A 17,890-nucleotide genomic window follows, 5' to 3' on the forward strand; every position below is an offset into this window, starting at 1 on the left:
CTCTCATTTATATCTGAGACACTTCCTTTCTGTTTGAGACCCTTCCTGACTTAATTATAACTCTTTAAAACTACTCTGAAAAACCTTCCTGACCTGTTGGAGATGTTTCCTCCCATATTTGAGAATCTGCCTCTCTGTTGTAGACATGCCCTGACAAGTTTAAGACCTAATCCTGCCAAAACGGATGGACCTAGAACAAATCATGTTAAGTGAGGTAAGCCAAGCTCAGAGGCACAATTGCGCATGTTTTCTCTCATATGCAGAAGCGAGATCTCAAATACATGGGGGAGTGATAAATTACACAGGTCTTTAGGCATTCACACACCCTGAGACAAAAAGAGGATACTCTTAGGGGAGGAAGAAAAAGTCCCAATGCCTGTGTGCATCTGATCATACAAAATAATATTTATCAAAATGAACTCCAGCAAATGGAGGGTTTTTCTTCTTTGCTGTTATTGTTTTCTTCTCTTTTTGTCTTGTTTGTTTGTTTATCTATCTGTTATTATAAAGGTGATGTACAAGTTCCAGTTACATAAGTCAGGTAACTAGTACATTTCTTTTTGAATAATATCACTCCTTCCCTTGCTCTCTCCCAGGTTTTCCCTCCCATCCCCACCCAGAAGTTGAGGGCTAGGAAGGTGGCTGAGTGGTAGAGCGCTTGCCTTGCATGCTCGAGGCCCTGGGTTCGATTCCTCAGCACCACATAAGAAAAAAGCCAGAAGTGGCACTGTGGCTCAAGTGGTAGAGTGCTAGCCTTGAGTAAAAGAAGCTTCAGGACAGCACCTAAACCCTGAATTCAAGCCTCAGTACTAGCAAAAAATAATAATAAAATAAAAAAATTAAAATGAAAGTAAAGCTCTCCCAGATATTTTCCTGATCCTTCCAGTGGTATTTGAGAAGATTTATAATCATGTTGGATTCTTCCTAACAAGATTAGGAGCCTTCCTTACTTTTTTTCATACATACTGAAATACCTAAAGCCTTTTCTGACTTGCTTGAAATTCTTCCTGTTTGCAAACTCTCATGGTACATTAGAGAACATTGCTGACATGCATGCTACTCATACTGTAGTATTTGAAACACTTTCTGCATTTCAGACTACTCTGACTTTTTTTTCTGTTGGTCATTGAGCTTGAACTCAGAACCTGGGCGCTACCTCTGAGCTTTTGTGCTCAAGGCTAGCATCCTACCACTTGAGCACAGCTCCACTTCCAGTTTTCTTGTGTTTAATGAGAGGTAAGAGTCTCACGGACTTTCCTGCCCTGGCTGCCTTTGAACCGGGATCCTCAGATCTCAGCCTCCTGAGTAGCTAGGATTACAGGCGTGAGCCACTGGCACTCCACTTTTGTTGTTTTGTTTATATTTTTTTTAGATTCTTCTTGCATCTTTAAGGTCATTTAACCTTTTAAGACTCTTCCTCGGGCTGGGAAGGTGGCTCAGTGGTAGAGCACTTGCCTTGCATGCCTGAGGCCCTGGGTTGGATTCCTCAGCACCACATAAGCAAAAAGAAAAAAGCTGGAAGTGGTGCTGTGGCTCAAGTGGTAGAGCGCTAGCCTTGAGCTGAAGAGCTGAGGGACAGCACCCAGACCCAGAGTTCAGGCCCCATGACCGGACCCCCCCCCCAAAAAAAAAAGACTCTTCCTCATGTGTTTGAGAACCTTCATGACTTATGTATGACTCTAGATTTCATAGGTAGGCTCTTTTCTGACTTCATTGAGCAATTCTCTGCCTTTTTTTTGTAAGGGGTGGGGACGGAGGGGGGAGGAGAGGAGAAGTGTCAGTCCTGGGGCTTGAACTTAAGGCCTGGGCACTGTCCCTTAATTTTTTTTTTTTTTTTGCTCAAGGCTAGCAATTTACTGATGAGAATTTGCTTTGTTCTTATAACTCCATATTGGTCCCATGGCTCACTGACCCCCTCCCCAGAATTTTATCCCTGGCCTTGAGTTATTCTCAGCAAAACTTCACCCCAGACCTTATCTGAAAGTTCACTGTCTGCCACAGCTGCAAGGACATTATACAGTCTGCTGCAACTACAAAGACATTCAAAAGAATCTCTCTCCCTCAAATGTATAAAAACTTTAACCCCTCTCCCACTCCCACACCCTGTTTCTCCAATACTGCTCTGTGTTACATGGAGTCTCTCTGCAGCAAGAATTAAAGCCTGTTCTAGTCTCTTCCTTCTTTCCTTCCTTTCATCTGCTAGATCTTTCCTAACACTCATGACTCAGTTTCCTAAGAAGTGATGCTGAAAATGACTCTGCTTCCTAACATCTACCACTTGAGCCCCAGCTCCACTTCTGGCTTTGGGGTAGTTCTTTGGAGATAAGAGTCTCACGAACTTTCCTGCCTGAACTGGCTTTAAACCACGATCCTCAAATCTCAGCATCTGAGTAGCTAGGATTAGAGGTGTGAACCACCGGCAACTAGCTCTCTGACTTTTTCGAGGACCCTTTCTGACATGTTTGAGACAGTAGAAGTATCTGAGAAGTACCTGAGAACCTCCCATCTTTTGACAATACCTTATAGAATTATTTACAGTGCATCTTTACTACTTTGAGAATTTGTTAAAGATGCTTTCTGATATGTTTGAAAATCTTTCTTCTTGAAAATTCCTAAGAAGTTTCAGACATTTTCTGTTCAATACTCATTCCAGATCTGCTTGGTGTATTTAGAACACATTTCAGACCTTTCTTGGTATGTTTGAAAACCTTCCTGACTTATATAAAATGGCTCCTCATATATTGAAGACCCTTCATTGCTCTTCAAAAACGTCCTTAGAAGTGCCTGGCACTGGTGGCTCACTCCTGTAATCCTAGCTGCTCAGGAGGCTGAGATCTGAGGATCTAAGGATTTGAGGATCTAAGGATCAAGGTTGGAAGCCAGTCAGGGCAGGAAAGTCTGTGAGGCTCTTATTTCCAATTAACCAACAGAAAACCAGAAGTGGCGTTGTGGCTCAAAGTGGAAGAATGTTAGCCTTGATCAAAAGAGCTTAGGGAAGCTGGGTGCCAGTGGCTCATGCCTGTAATCCTAGTTCAAAGCCAGCCCAGACAGGAAAGTCCGTGAGACTCTTTTCTCCAATTAACCACCAGAAAACCAGAAGTGGTGCTGTGGCTCAAGCGGTAGAGCACTCGCCTTGAGCTGAAGAGCTCAGGGACAGTGCCCAGGCCCAGAGTTCAAGCCCCTTGACTGGAAAGGAAAAAAAAAAAGAGCTCAGCACCCAGGTCCTGAGTTTAAACCCCATGACCAACCAAAAGAAGCAAACAAAAAAACACCTTCCTTAGACATTTGGGTCACATATTTCTCTCTGAAATATGTACTTTGTGCTATCTTTAAATCTCTCCCTGATATGCATGACACCCTTCATGTCTTGTTTGAGTCTCTTACTGGTCTATTCAATTTGTTATGACTTATCGGAGACCGATCTAGAGGTATGTGTGTCTCTCTGTTTGAGATACTTACTGTCATATTTAAAGCTCTTGTTGATTCTTTGCAGCCCTTCTGCACTTGCTTAAAAGGATTAATGATGTAATTAAGATTATTCCTCTCTTTGTTGTCTAGATGGTTTCTGAGACAATTCACACACTTTTTAACATGTTTAAGATGCCTGCTGGCATGCTTGAGACTCTTCTTGTCATACTTAAGAACCTGATATATTTAAAACTCTTCTGGACATGTTTTCAGGATTTTTTTTTTTTGAGACTCTTTGTGACACATTGAGACATCTCGTTGAGTGGCTGGAGCTGTTTCCCAGCTCATTGGAGTCTCTTCATGAAATATTTACATCCCTTCCACATGTCTTTGAGGCTCTTACTGCCCCCAATGATGAATACCACACTTTTCCTACTTTGAGATCCTTCCACTCTGGATTGAAAGGATTTCTAATGTGTTTCAGATTCTTCCAATCTCTTGGGAATATTTCTTGCCATGTTTGAGACTCTTCCTCTATTTGAGACTTTCTGGTGATATCCATCCACTTGCTTAATGTGTTAGAAATCTTTTCCAGCACCCACACACTTACCTCTCTATGGTTAAGAACTTTCCTGACATACATGCAACCATGGCTAACATATTTGAAGAGACGCTTGGTCCCTGATACGTGTGAGGCCATTCCTGAATTGTCTGAGATGATTCCTATGATCCTGACATATTTGCAATTACTTCTGATGCATGTGAGAATCTTCTTAATGTCTGAGATATTTCCAGGCTGGGACCATTAGGACATAGTTGAGAAGTGTGTGTGTGTGTGTGTGTGTGTGTGTGTGTGTGTGTGTGTGCGTGTATACACACACACACACACACACACACACACACACACACACACACACACTGCTCTGGATGCTGGATGCTGTCCCTAAGCTTCTATGCTCAAGGCTAGCACTCTACCACTTGAAGCCATAGCTCCATTTCTGGTTTTTTGGTAGTGAGTTGAAGATAAAAGTCTCACAGACTTTGATGCCCAGGCTGGCTTTGAACCAGGATCTTCAGATTTCAGACTCCTGAGTAGCTACGATTACAGGCATGAACCACAGGTGCCCAGCTCCATGGAGACTTTTCTTTCCTCTTTGCAATCATTCTTGACTCTTTTGAGAAACTTTTCCTATTGGAGATTCTTCCTGACATATTGGAGACTCTTCAAACTGCTGTGAAAACTCTTCTTGACATGCAGGAGATCTTTTCTAACTTGCTTGAGACCCTTCTTGATTTGCTTGAGAAACTTTCTGACACGTTTGAGACTCTCTTGAGTGAATTTGAGCCTCTTTGTTTAGTTTGGTAAACCTTACTGAAATATTTATGACTCATTCTTACTACCATGAGAATGTTCCTAATTTAACTGAGATATTACCTTAGGTATCTGAGACTCTTCCTTCTGCTCTGGTCAGTTTCTGTTCTGAGAAGTTTAAAGACATTTCTGGTCATGTTTGGGACTCTTCTTGCCATTTTAGGATTTGCTTATGAAGTAAATCTACTGAAAACATTTCTTGACAAGTTCGGGACCCTTTCAGAGGTATTTTGGTCTTTTTGAGCCATAAATTCTCTCACCGAGTCCTTTGTTTACATACTTAATATCATTTCTGACTACTTTAGAACCTTTGGACTTGTTTGATAACATTTCTGATTCATAAGAGACCCTTCCTCTCTCTACACAAGACTTCCTGATATGTTGCCTACTCTTCCTGGTGAGACTCTTACTGACATTGGAAGCCTTTCCTGGCAGAGACCTTGTATTTCTTTTTTTGTCGGTTGTGGGGCTTGAACTCAGGGCCTGGGCACTGTCCCTAAGCTCTTTTGCTTAAGGGTAGCACTCTACCACTTTGAGCCACACCACTTCCAGTTTTGTGGTAGTTAATTGGAGCTAAGATTCTCATGAACTTTTCCTGCCTGGGCTGGCTTTGAACTGTGATCCTCAGATCTCAGTCACCTGAGTAGCTAGGATTGCAGGTATAAGACACCAGCACTCAGCGATACCCTATCTCTGTCTGAGATTCTTACTGATTTATTTGCAACTTTCTTATTATTTTGCTTTGAGAAACCTCTAGACTTGTTCTGATACTTCATCATGTATAACAAACTTTTCTTCTCCATTCTGCATATTTCTCAGCAAACTTGAGTTCTTCCTATCACACTGGAGGCATCCCCTAACTCATTTGAGTCCTTTCTCATATATTAGAGACACTTCTTGGTGGATTTAACATGCTTTCTGACAGGAGGAGTATTAAAACTGTCAAGAAAACCTGGCAGAAGGGGTCATAAATAGAAAGCCAGTGCCTCAAATCCATCACAAAAGAATGGAATGGTTTGAGAATCTTTTCGAGTAACATATAAGAGACCTTGAGACATTTCCACATTTATGTATATCCCTTACTTGACAAATTTCAAAGCTTTCCTTTTATGATTTTGGAGAACCTTCTAGTCTGGTTTGAGGGAATTCATGATGGATTACAGCTCCTTCCTTTCTCTTTGTGACACTTCCTGTAATGTTTGAAACACATCCTGATATGAGAAAATTCTTCCTGGTATGTCCGAGACTTCTAGAATGATGTTGAAGCCCTCCCTAATGGGGGCAGTTGGAAACCCTTTGTGAACTTGCAAGACACTCTACTTGACTTGAGACCCTTCCTGACATGTTTGGGACCTGTACTTGTTTGACACTCTTCCTGACAAGTTTGAGACTTCTAAACATACCCATGAACATTTCCTAGTTGAGACTGTTGCCTTCTTGATTCCTTTTTTTCATCACTGAATTTGAACCCAGGGCCTTGTATATGCTAGGCAAGGGCTCTGTCACTTGAGCTATGCTGCCAGCCATTTTGGTTTTGTTTTTATTTGCATTTATTTCCTTATTTCCTTCCTTCCTTCCTTTTTTTTTCCTGCTGGGCATGGGACTTTAACTAAGGGTCTGGGAACTATCCCTGAGCATTTTTTTTTTGCTCAAGGCTGGCACTCTTCCACTTTGAGCCATGGTGTCACTTCCAGTTTTCTGGTGGTTAATTAGAGATAAGAGTCCCATAGATTTTCCTGTCCAGCTGGCTTTGAACCATGATCCTTAGATCTCAGCCTCCTGAGTAGCTAGGGTTTATGGTGTGGGCCACCAGCACCCAGCTCTAAGGCCCTTCTTGGCCATTTGATACTCTCCCTGTTGTCTTTGACATCCTTTTTGTCATGTTTTACAACCTTCCCACTTGTTGAAGACTCATTCTTACTTGCTTATGACCCATTCTGAGCAGGTAAGATTCTTCCCCAGACCCTTTGATCCTTCCTGACTTGTTATATCAGATAGTTTCCCTGGAATAGTTGAGAATTTTTTTTGGACATATTTGAAGTATTTGAAGCTTTTCTTGAAGTATGTGAGACTCTTCTTGATGCCTTTGAGACCCTGTCTGTTATGCTTCAAACCTCTTCTGACTTGTGTGATACCCTTGTGGCATGCTTGAAATGCCTGACATGTTTGAGACTTTCCATGGCACATTTGTGACTCATCCTGATTTGCTTGAAGCCCTGCTTGACATGTCAAAGATGTATCCTAATTTGTTGGTGACTCTTCCTGCCTTACTTCAAAGATTCCTTAATGGTAAGATTCTTTGTTGTTGTTTGAAATCATTCCTGGTGAATTTGAGGCCCTCCTTATTATATTTGAAACAATATTTTCTTGCTTGAGAGTCTCTCTGACATGATTGAGACTCTTCTTGCCATATTTGAGATGCTTGCTGCCCTGAGACACTTGACCTATTTGGGATCATTGCTGATTTTTGACAGTTTTCAATGATGTTCAGACATCTCTGGACATAGGAGTAATTCTTTATGACTTGCTTAAGATTCTTCCTGATGGTTCAGTGTCTTCATGACCTTTTTGTTGTTGTTGTTGTTGTCGTCGTCGTCATGGGGCTTGAACTCAGGACCTGGGCTCTCTGTTTTGCTCAAGGCTAGCACTCTACCACTTTGAGCCACAGCTTCATCTCTGGTTTTTTGGTGGTAAATTATGTGTAAGAGTCTCACTGACTTTCCTGCCTGGGCTGGCATTGAACCATGTTCCTCAAATCTTAGCCTCCTCAGTAGCAAGTAGTAGCCACCAGCACCCAGCAGCCTTCATAACTTTTTTGATAGATATTTTCTATGCAAAACCCTTTCAAATATCATTAAAACTTTTCCTCACAGCTTTGTGCCTATCCTGCTTTTTTTGTGGTACTTAGGACTGGAACCAAGGCCTCATCAACACCTGAAAGCACTCTATCATCTGAACTATACCCCCAGCTTTTTAGTTTGTATTTTGTTTCTGAGATAGCGTGTCACTAGCTGTGTGGAACTGCCTTGAACTTGTGATTCTCTGGCCTCTGTCTCCTAAGTAGCTGGAATTATAGGCATTGACCACTACACTCAGCTTGAGGCCTTTTATTTTTAAGCATTTGAATCTCTTGATGACTACCTAAGACTTTTACGAGCAGTTTTGAGACTTTTCTTTATATATTGAAACCTTTCTGGTCTGACTACCTTCCTGTTGGATCTAAATCTCTTTCTGATGACTTTCACATACTTTTTACTATGTTTTGAACTGCCTGTAACTTGTTAAAGAGACTTTCTAACTTTAGCCTCAAACTTGAACGGGCCTCTTCAAGTATTTAGCAAGACATGTCCATAACCAATCTAGAATTAAGAAAAATCCTTGCCCAGTACCAGCAGCTCACACCAGTAATCCTAGCTACTCAAGAGTCAGAGATCTCAGGAACATAGTTCAAAGCTAGCCCAGGCAGGAAAGTCTGTGAGACTCTTAATCTCCAATTAGCCACCTAATAGTCAGAAGTGGAGCCATGGCTCAAATGATAGAGTGATAGCTTTGAGCAAAAAAAGCTCACAGACAGTGTCAGACCCTTTGTTCAAGCCCCAGGACTGTCACAAAAGAGAAAAAAAGGAAAGAAGGAAGGAGGGAAAGAGGGAAGGAAGGAAGGAAGGAAGGAAGGAAGGAAGGAAGGAAGGAAGGAAGGGAGGAAGGAAGGAAGGAAGGGAGGGAGGAAGGAAGGAAGGAGGGAAAAGAAAAGAAAAATTATCACTGAAAGTAGACTATGGAAAATTTCCTTGGTCATTTTCTTAGTCTTTCAGCCAAAATTTCTCTGCCTTAAGAACCTATGTTTTTTTATTAACACATAGTTTTGAAAGTTATCTCTAAGAACCAAAACAGCATATTTTATAAGAAAGTAGTTTGTGCCAGGTGCCAGGGATTCATGCCTGTAATCCTAACTACACAGGAGGCTGAGATCTGAGGACCATGGCTCCAAACTGGCCTGGGCAGAGAAGTCTATGAGATTCTTTTTTTTTTTTTTTCATTATTTAGAGAATACTTTATTAGTTTCTGTAATCAAACCCACGTAGATAAGACCTTACATATTTAATACATCTATGAGATTCTTAGCTCCAATTCATCACCAGAAAACCAGAAGTGGTTCGGTGGCTCAAAGTGGTATAGCATTAGCCTTGAGTACAAAAACTCAGGAACAGTACTGAAGTCCTGAGTTCAAGCCCCACAACTATCAAAAAAAAGGTGGGTCTGAGAATGTGGCTTAGTGGTAAAGCACTTGCCTAGCATGCATGAAGCCCTCAGTACCACATAAACAGAAAAAGCCAGAAGTGACACGGTGGCTCAAGAGGTAGAGTGCTATCCTTGAGCAAAAGAAACTCAGGGACAGTGCCTTGGCCCTGAGTTTGAGCTCCAGGACTGGCAAAAAAAAATAGTTCATATCTGATGGTACCATGTGGTAACACCTTCCATATTATGGAGCTGCCACCATGGGTGGTACTTTATCTACTTGGTCTGCAAAGTCTCATTACCACATCCCCTTTCTAGCCAGCAAGATAGGGAAAGAAAAAAGACATGACCTAGAAGTTACATACACAAGTTCTCACATATGATTGGCTAGAATTCAGGCACAGAACCACACCTGGCTGTAAAGAAGGCTGGGAAATGTAGTCTCGATTCTGGGAAGCCATTATGCCTTCTTAAATTCGAGGCTTCGATTACTTCCCCCCTCCCCCCCCCCCCCCCCCCCCGGCAAAAAAAAAACCCTAGGCAAAACTTGGTATTGAAAGACATTTATGGCTTCTCATTTTGAAATGTGGAAGCTTTCAAATATGCCAAGAAAAAATTATCCCATCTGACAAAATTTAAAATATAACTTCCACTCTTTTCTCTTCCTTAATTTGGTAGATCCCACATGAGATTTTTTTTTCAGTTCTAAGCAATGAAAGCCATAGAGAAAAAGACTATTGGAACAGAAAATATTTATCAAAAATTCCTTGGTCTATGAGAACTGTACATAAGGACCAATCTGAAGTTTGCAATTGGGTATCTACACATGCAGCAAAAGCACAAAACATTTTGAGGCATAGAATAGTATCAGATTACCATTGGACCATCAGTAATTTATATGACTTAGATACCTGGGAATCACATAGGTTAGGCACAAATAATATACTAAATCTAAGTAAGAAAAACTAATCTACAACCATTGTATCTGTGAATCCAGTTTAAGATCTAATAATAATTCTGAGAATAGGATAAAATATAAGAAAGGTCTTTCTGGCTTATGCAAGACTAAATTGATATTATTTTAAGGATACAGACACACACACACACACACACACACACACACACACACACACACACAAAGGCAAAACTGGTCAAATTAATACACTCCATGAGACATAAAAAAAAGTATGTGGCTTATAAAATGTTTATTTAGCATTGGATGCTGACTGCCATCCAAAGGACATAACACAATAGGAAATTTCATACACTATTGGCAAAATTGACCATAACAACAACTTTGACTGAGTACTGGTGGTTCATGCCTGTAATCCTAGCTACTCAGGAGGCTAAGATGTGAGGAATGCAATTCAAAGCCAGGCCAGTCAGAAAAGTCTATGAGACTCTTATTTCCAATTAACTCTCGCCCCCCCCCCCGCCCCCCGCAAATCCTGGAAGTAGAGCTGTGGCTCAAGTGGTAGACTACTATCCTTGAGCAAAAAAAGCTTAGAGATAGTGCCCAGGCCCTGAGTTCAAGCCCAAGGACTTACATACACACACACACACACACACACACACACACAAATTCAAAAACAAGCAAAACTAGTCCATTATAATAGAAATCAGAATAATGACTGCTCCTTAAGATGGTATTATTAACAAAAGTAATAAATGTTTATTGTAAGACACTTAAAAAATGCTGTCTGGCCCAATGTTCCTCTTGTATATCTTCATAACTAAAGTTCTCATATTCAAGTTTTTGTTCAAACATCACCTAGTTAGGGAAAGCTTCCTTTGACCACTGTATTATAAATTGCAGCCTACACTTCCAAATTTCAGGTCCTTTCCAATCATTTTTGCTATGTCCATTACACTTCTCACCTTTTAATTACCCTGTAATTATGTTTATTGCTTACAATCTATCTCCCTCTGCCAGCATGTAAGCTTCACATTCAATTATTGTTCCATGGAGGGCATATAAAGACATACTTGCCCCAGCTCAGGACATCACTACGAGTCTGTCCTAGCCCCAGAGCTCCTCATAGAATCCAATGAAACCTTTCAATTTTGAGCCAAACATCAGTGGCGCATGTCTATAATTCTAGCTACTCAGAAGGCTGAAATCTGAGGGTGGCAGTTCAAAGCCAGCTTGGGCAGGAAAATCCTTGATACTCTTATCTTCAATTAATCACCAGAAAGCTCTAAGTAGAACTCTGGCTCAAGTGGTAGAGGGCTAACCTTGCTCAGAAAAGCTTAGGGACAGGCTTTGAGTTCAAGCCTCAGGACTAGCACCAAAAACAAACAAACAAAAAAATTCATTGCTGCCCTCTGGTCATTCTACCTTCCTTTACTCTTCCCCAATTTTTGTTTTTTTGAGGTGCCTATCTCAAAACACCACCATTCATTGAAACAGAGACACCTGGGAAGGAAAGAGATGAGGGTTTCTGGGAAAGAATGAATTCACATTTAGATATCACATTCATCTTACCTCTTACATCTTACCTTGGAGGCAACTTCGCCATATCTAACAAACATCAGGCAGGTAGTCGCATCTTTGAAAAAAAATAGTTTGCCCTCAAGCTGCTCATAAGTATAATCAAGAAGACAAGACATGTTTTTTTAAAGTCTCTGATATAAGGTATTTATTATAAGATCATAGATAAAGGGCTTGGAGGAGTTTAAAGACCAGATAAGACTCCTCAGCAAAGACAGCATTTTTTACATGTGGTCACTAAAGAGTAGATATGGGCAGAGCAATATGAGCCATGTCTGAAGACAAAATGCTGGAGTAAAAAGAACAGTAGCCATTTCCATTTGCATGAAGGGTCAGGTGGTCAAAGGAGCATATGGGATACACAGCTATGCAGTGTATTAATTAGGGTTCTCCAGAAAAACAGGAACAATTGTGTGTATATGTATGTGTGTGTGTGCACATGCACGTGTCTTGAGAGGTAAGGAAGGTATTTATTAAATTTCTTTTTGTTGCCATACATTAATCAGAGAAGAAAGGGAGAGGCTAGCCAGGCACTGGTGGCTCATGCCTGTAATTGTAACTACTCAAGAGGCTGAGATCTGAGGATCGCGGTTCAAAGCCAGCCCAGGCAGAAAAGTCCCCATGAGACTCTAATCTCCAATTAACCCCTTAAAACCTGGAAGTGGCATTGTGGTTCAAGTGGTAGAGCACTAGCCTTGAGCATAAAGAGGCTCAGGGACAGTGCCCAGGCCTTGAGTTCAAGCCCCATGCCCAACAGAAAGAAAGAAAGAAAGAGAGGGGGAGGACGGGAGGGATAGCGTTCATTATATTTTCAGATATATATACAAGGTATCCCAATAAATCTCATGGAAGAAAGAGATTTATCATAAGGAACTGGCTCTTAAGATTATGGAGGCTGGCAAGTACAAGATCTTCAGGGTGGTCTGGAAAGCTGGAGGCTTAAGAGAGCTAATATTCCAATTTGAATCCAATGACCATCTGTTGTAGAACCAGGAAGAGGCAATTTTGTAGAGAAAATCCAGACCTGCTGGAAAGAAGCTCATCTTTGTTTTGTATTTTTTGTTGAGGAGAGTGTTGTGATTTGAATTCAGGGTCTTGTGCTTGCTAGGCAGGCACTCTACCCCTTGAGCTACTTTGTCAGCTTAAAGGCCCTCCTTTTGTGTTTCAATCAAACATTCCACTGACTGGATTAGGCCACCCACATCAGGGTGAGTCATCTGCTTTCTTTAAAATCCACCAATTGGCCAAGCATTGGTGGTTCATACCTTTAATCCTAGCTAACCAGGAGGCTGAGATCTGTGGATTGAAGATTGAAGCCAGCCCACATAGACAAATCCTCGAGACTTATCTTCCAAAGTTGGATGTGGAGTCTGTGTCTCAAGTGGCAGAGCACCAGCTTTGAGCAGAAAAAGCTATGCAAGAGCAAGAGGGCCTGAGTTCAAGCCCCAGTACTGGTACAAAGAAAACCCACCAATTCATATATTAATATTGCCCAAAATTACCCTTCCAAAAACAGCCAGAATAACTATTGACTAAATACTGGCCACCACATGGCCCAGACAAGTTGACCCATAAAAATTAACCATCACAAGAAGGAGGAATGAACTAGAATGGCAGTGTTTAGGCAGTTACAACTATAAAGGATTTGGAATTTGGAGACCAGCAGATGGAATGAGGGAGCCTAGAGGCAGACAGAATCTAGGAGACTACTGTTTTCAGATAAGAAGGAAACAGGATAATGACAGTAAGCCCTGAAGGGTAAGAAAAGAGAGGCAAACAACCTGGATTGACAAGATTTGTCAATGACCAGACCTGGAATGATGGGGACCAGGTATGCACAGGACTCTGTAGTTTCAAAGCTGGAAAACCTAGAAGGATGGGAAGTCATTGAAAGAAATGGAAGGATGATGGGCATAAGAAATGCACACTTCTCTTGGGGGTACTCAGTTTGAAGAGCCTGTCCATTGTATTTTCATGTGTAGGTCATCAAATGACATGAAACAGTCCATCCCAAAACCATGAATAAAAAATACAAAGATAAGAGTTTGCTCACTAATCTAGAGGATGAACTCAACTAGCAGCTCTCACTCGGTATCATGATGCATCTTATTGATTTCCGTGGGCAACAGGAAATTCAATTGTTCATGTAGGAATTATTAAATGGATGATAAAATAAACTTTGGTCATTTCTCTTTTTTTTGCATAATACCTGCTGAATTCATTCTTTACACGTTGATTGCCATTTTTATTTAAGGATTGCCAGTCAATTCTAAATCATACTTCATTGCCTTAAAAGGGAGAAAAAAATTATTTACTGCTTCAGCTTCTTCCATGCCCAGAAAATATTCTGAGTCAGAGTATACTTGTCTATTTTTAAAATGAGTTTTATAGTTCCCTTTGATTTCTGTTTTATTGGATTTTATTTATTAAATATTCTAGATCCAGGTGGAAAATGTTACAACATCTTGGTTGAGGCACAATTTGCTACTCTAAAATTGAACAATTTTAAGGAAGCAATTCAATCATTTGTAGTAAATTGACAGAATGTGCAGTCATCATCCCCCAACATGTTTTTTTGTTTTTTGTTTTTTTGGGTCTTGTTGTGGGGCCTGAACTCTGGGCCTGGGCGCTGTCCCTCAGCTCTTCAGCTCAAGGCTAGCGCTCTATCACTTGAGCCACAGTGCTACTTCCGGCTTTTTTCTCTTTTCTTATGTGGTGCTGAGGAATCGAACCCAGGGCCTCATGCATGCAAGGCAAGCGCTCTACCACTAAGCCACCTTCCCAGCCCCCAACCTGGTTTTGAGGAACATTCTTGTGCGACAAGAATTCCTGCAACCAGTGTCTCTATAGATTTATCTTTTCTGGACTCCCCGCACCCCCCCCCCCCCCATAAATGGAATCCTATGATGCGGAGTTTAAGACTGACTTCTTTCACTGAGCATACCATTTTCAGGGGGCATGTATGTGTCAATACATATGTGTGCATGTGTGCACATGTGCGTGCACGTGCACACACAAACACACACACACAAACACACACTATCATCTCTTGTTGATTGGTTTAGCCAATGAGCATTTGACTTAAGATGAAGCAATCAAAGCTTGTCTCTGGAGATGTTCAACTTGGTAGTCACAGAGACTTTCCTTGCATCTGTCTGGTGCACAGCTGGAAAGCAGAAGGGTAGGAAAGAGTTACATAGTATTTTTGGCTGCTAGCTCCCTGAACCTTCACAAAGGGACCCTGCAACCCTGATCAAACCTTGCCCAACAACTGGGAATGTGGCCTTCAGAAGGTTTTTGATGTTAATGATTAATCATTTTGTTGTGTACACATAGAGCAATGGACCATGATGTACCAGCTTGTCGGGACTGCTTTGCACAAACACCAAGATTGATAATGCGCACCTAGAGGGAACCAGGTGTCCAGCCAAGCTCTTAAAGGAGGGATCAGGGGAGCAGAACGTCCATTGCCTGGGCTACCTGGCCAAGGGACAGCTGGTAGGCTTACCTCTACCATCAAGACAAGTGTCCAGTTATCTTCTTTCATGTTCCTCAGTGAACCCCCAGAGTCACCTGCAGTGTTTTGATCAGAAAATAAGTGATAACCATAGAAGATGAAGATTTAGGTCCTGGCAATTATTTTCCTTCTAACAACCCTCCAGAAGCATCATGACGACACATGTTTGTGTTACCCACTGTGAATTTTGAACCTATGACTTCCTTGACTTCTTTGAAAATACTCAGAAAAGGCTAGCCTGAGGTCAGTATTAGGAAGGAAATGGTTTCCAAAAGTAGATAGGTACTCTTCACAGGAAAGACCTAGAGGAAATGGTGTTTGTACAAAGGGATAAGAACTAATCCAGTTCTTCCATTCCATTAAAGGAGAACTGGCACCTGTTCATATTTTGCAACTTAAAGAAAAGATGGAGGTGGGGTGGGGGGAGTGTAGTTGTGGAGGTGGGAAGGAAGGGAGGGTAGGGGAAAAGCAAAGGAGGAGGTAACAATGCTTGATAGGAAATGTACTCATTATCTTGCTCATGTAATTGTAACCCCTCTGTACAGCATCTTTACAATAAAAACATATTTTTTTAAAAAATATGGCTCTAAAAATAAAATTGGCTGGGCACGGATGGATCACACCTAATCCTAACTACTCATCAGGTTGAGAGCTGAGGATCACAGTTAGAAGCCAGCTCAGTTTCTGAAGTAAAGGTAACTTTATTAAGAAAAAAAAAAGAGGGATGGGAAGGTGGCTCAGTGGTAGATCGCTTGCCTTGCATGCATGAGGCCCTGGGTTCGATTCCTCAGCACCACATAAGCAAAAAAAAAAAAAGCCGGAAGTGGCGCTGTGGCTCAAGTGGTAGAGCGCTAGCCTTGAGCTGAAGAGCTGAGGGACAGTGCCCAGGCCCAGAGTTCAGGCCCCACAACTGGACCCAAAAAAAGAAAAACAAAGAAGCCAGATTAGGCAGGAAAGTCCATGAGACTCTTATCTCCAATTAAACACACACACAAAAAAATGAGCCAGAAATAGAGTTGTGGCTCAAGTGGTAGAGTGCTAGACTGGAGCACAAAAGCTCAGGGACAGCACTCATGTCCTGAGTTCAAGCCCCAAGACTGACACACACAAAAATAAAAAATCAAATAAAATTAATTACTCAACTATAAAGACACATGAGTTCCCATCATTTGTAGGAAAATGAATGAAATGGAAAGGCATCGTGTTAAGTAAAATAAGTCATTCTCTGAAAGAAAGACATATGCTGTATGTTTTCTTTCGTTTTCATGTGGAAACAAAAAAGCAATAACAATGAATGAATTATAATAGAAGGATTATTAAGGATGAAAAAGGGGCAGAGTGGAGGGATGAAAGGGGGGGTAGGGAGCAGGTAGATGGAGGACCTGATCAAAACATGTTGGATTTGGATACATGGGGAAATATCACAATGAATCCTACTAATCTGTCCAATTAATGTGTTAATAATGATAGTTTAAGGGATAAAAATAAAATCCAAAATGCTGAGGAAACTAACCCAATACAAAATGTGGTTAAGTGCATTTAGAACTAAACACTCAATATGATACTATGCAACCACTAGAAATAACTATACACAACAGTTCATAATGATATGTCTTGTTTTTGTTTGGTCAGTCCTGAGGCTTGAACTCTGGGCCCAGCCACTGTCCCTGAGGTCCTTTTGTTCAAAGCTAGCTCTCTACCACTTGAGGAGCAACAGTGCCACTTCCAGCTTTTTCTGTGATTAATTGGAGATAAGAGTCTCATGGATTTTCCTACCTGGGCTGTCTTCCAACTACAGTCCTCAGACCTCATCCTCCTGAATAGGTAGGATTACATATGTGAGCCATCAGCACCTGGCTGTCTTGCTTTTTTTTTTCTATAACCAGCACGCATGCTTGACTTTGAAAACTGGGAAAAATCTTTAAGTGTATTTAAGTAGAAAGATATCTATAATTAGTTTCTCTCTCCCAAACTCAGCCTGTGTTAACGTTTCTTTTCATTATTATTACTATTATTATCTTTAAGAAGTTGTACGAAGGGGTTTCGATTCAATATGTCAGTTCATGAGTACAATGTACCCTTCCAGCATTCATTCCCCCATCTCTCTTAACTCCACTGATGTTTCAATGATTCATGATTATCACCAAGTTAAATCTAAATCCCACATATTTTTCTTCTACATATTTCCAGCCCAAGAAATCTTTCAGGTTCTCATTGCAAATTATGTATACATTAAATGGTTTCTTAAAATGTGTGTGTGGAGAGGTGCGTGCGTGCGTGCGTGCGTGCGTGCGTGTGTGTGTATGTGAGTGTGTGAGTGTGTGAGTGTGTGTGTGTGTGTCTGTCTGTCTGTGTCTGTCTGTCTATCTTTCTGTCTGTTCTCAGGGCCTGGGCAATGTCCCTGAGCTTTGTTTCTCAAGACTAACATTCTACCGCTCAGATGGATCTCCTCCAAGGGCAACTAAGAGATCCAGGTTGCTTCAATTTCGTAGCTTAGCCATCTTGAGATTTGCTTCTTGCCTCACAAAGGTAAGAAAGAGGATAATGGGAACTAACATTTGCTCTTTTCTTTTCTTCTCTTTTTTTTTGGGGGGGGGTCTGGTTGTGGGGCCTGAACTCTGGGCCTGGGCACTGTCCCTCAGCTCTTCAGCTCAAGGCTAGCGCTCTACCACTTGAGCCACAGCGCCACTTCCGGCTTTTTTCTTTTTGCTTATGTGGTGCTGAGGAATCAAACCCAGGGCCTCAGGCATGCAAGGCAAGCGCTCTACCACTGAGCCACCTTCCCAGCCCCACATTTGCTCTTTTCTACTCAAGCAAGAAATAACATATCATTTCTGTTTATATTTTGATAGAAACTCCCACATGT

General features: G+C 41.4%; 1 long non-coding RNA gene across 1 annotated transcript; it reads right to left on the minus strand.

Annotated features, from left to right (window-relative positions):
* Window positions 1–1,311: 1,311 nt before the first annotated feature.
* LOC122110902 lies at window positions 1,312–17,099 on the minus strand. Its single transcript, XR_006147947.1, has 3 exons — window positions 17,034–17,099; window positions 4,011–4,020; window positions 1,312–1,331 (listed from the first exon to the last, which is right to left on the minus strand). It is a non-coding gene; the product is annotated as an uncharacterized LOC122110902 (long non-coding RNA).
* Window positions 17,100–17,890: the final 791 nt, after the last annotated feature.

The sequence above is a fragment of the Dipodomys spectabilis genome, unplaced genomic scaffold, assembly GCF_019054845.1.
Source record: "Dipodomys spectabilis isolate Male_0828 unplaced genomic scaffold, ASM1905484v1 ptg000082l, whole genome shotgun sequence".
Classification (NCBI taxonomy): Eukaryota; Metazoa; Chordata; class Mammalia; order Rodentia; family Heteromyidae; genus Dipodomys; species Dipodomys spectabilis.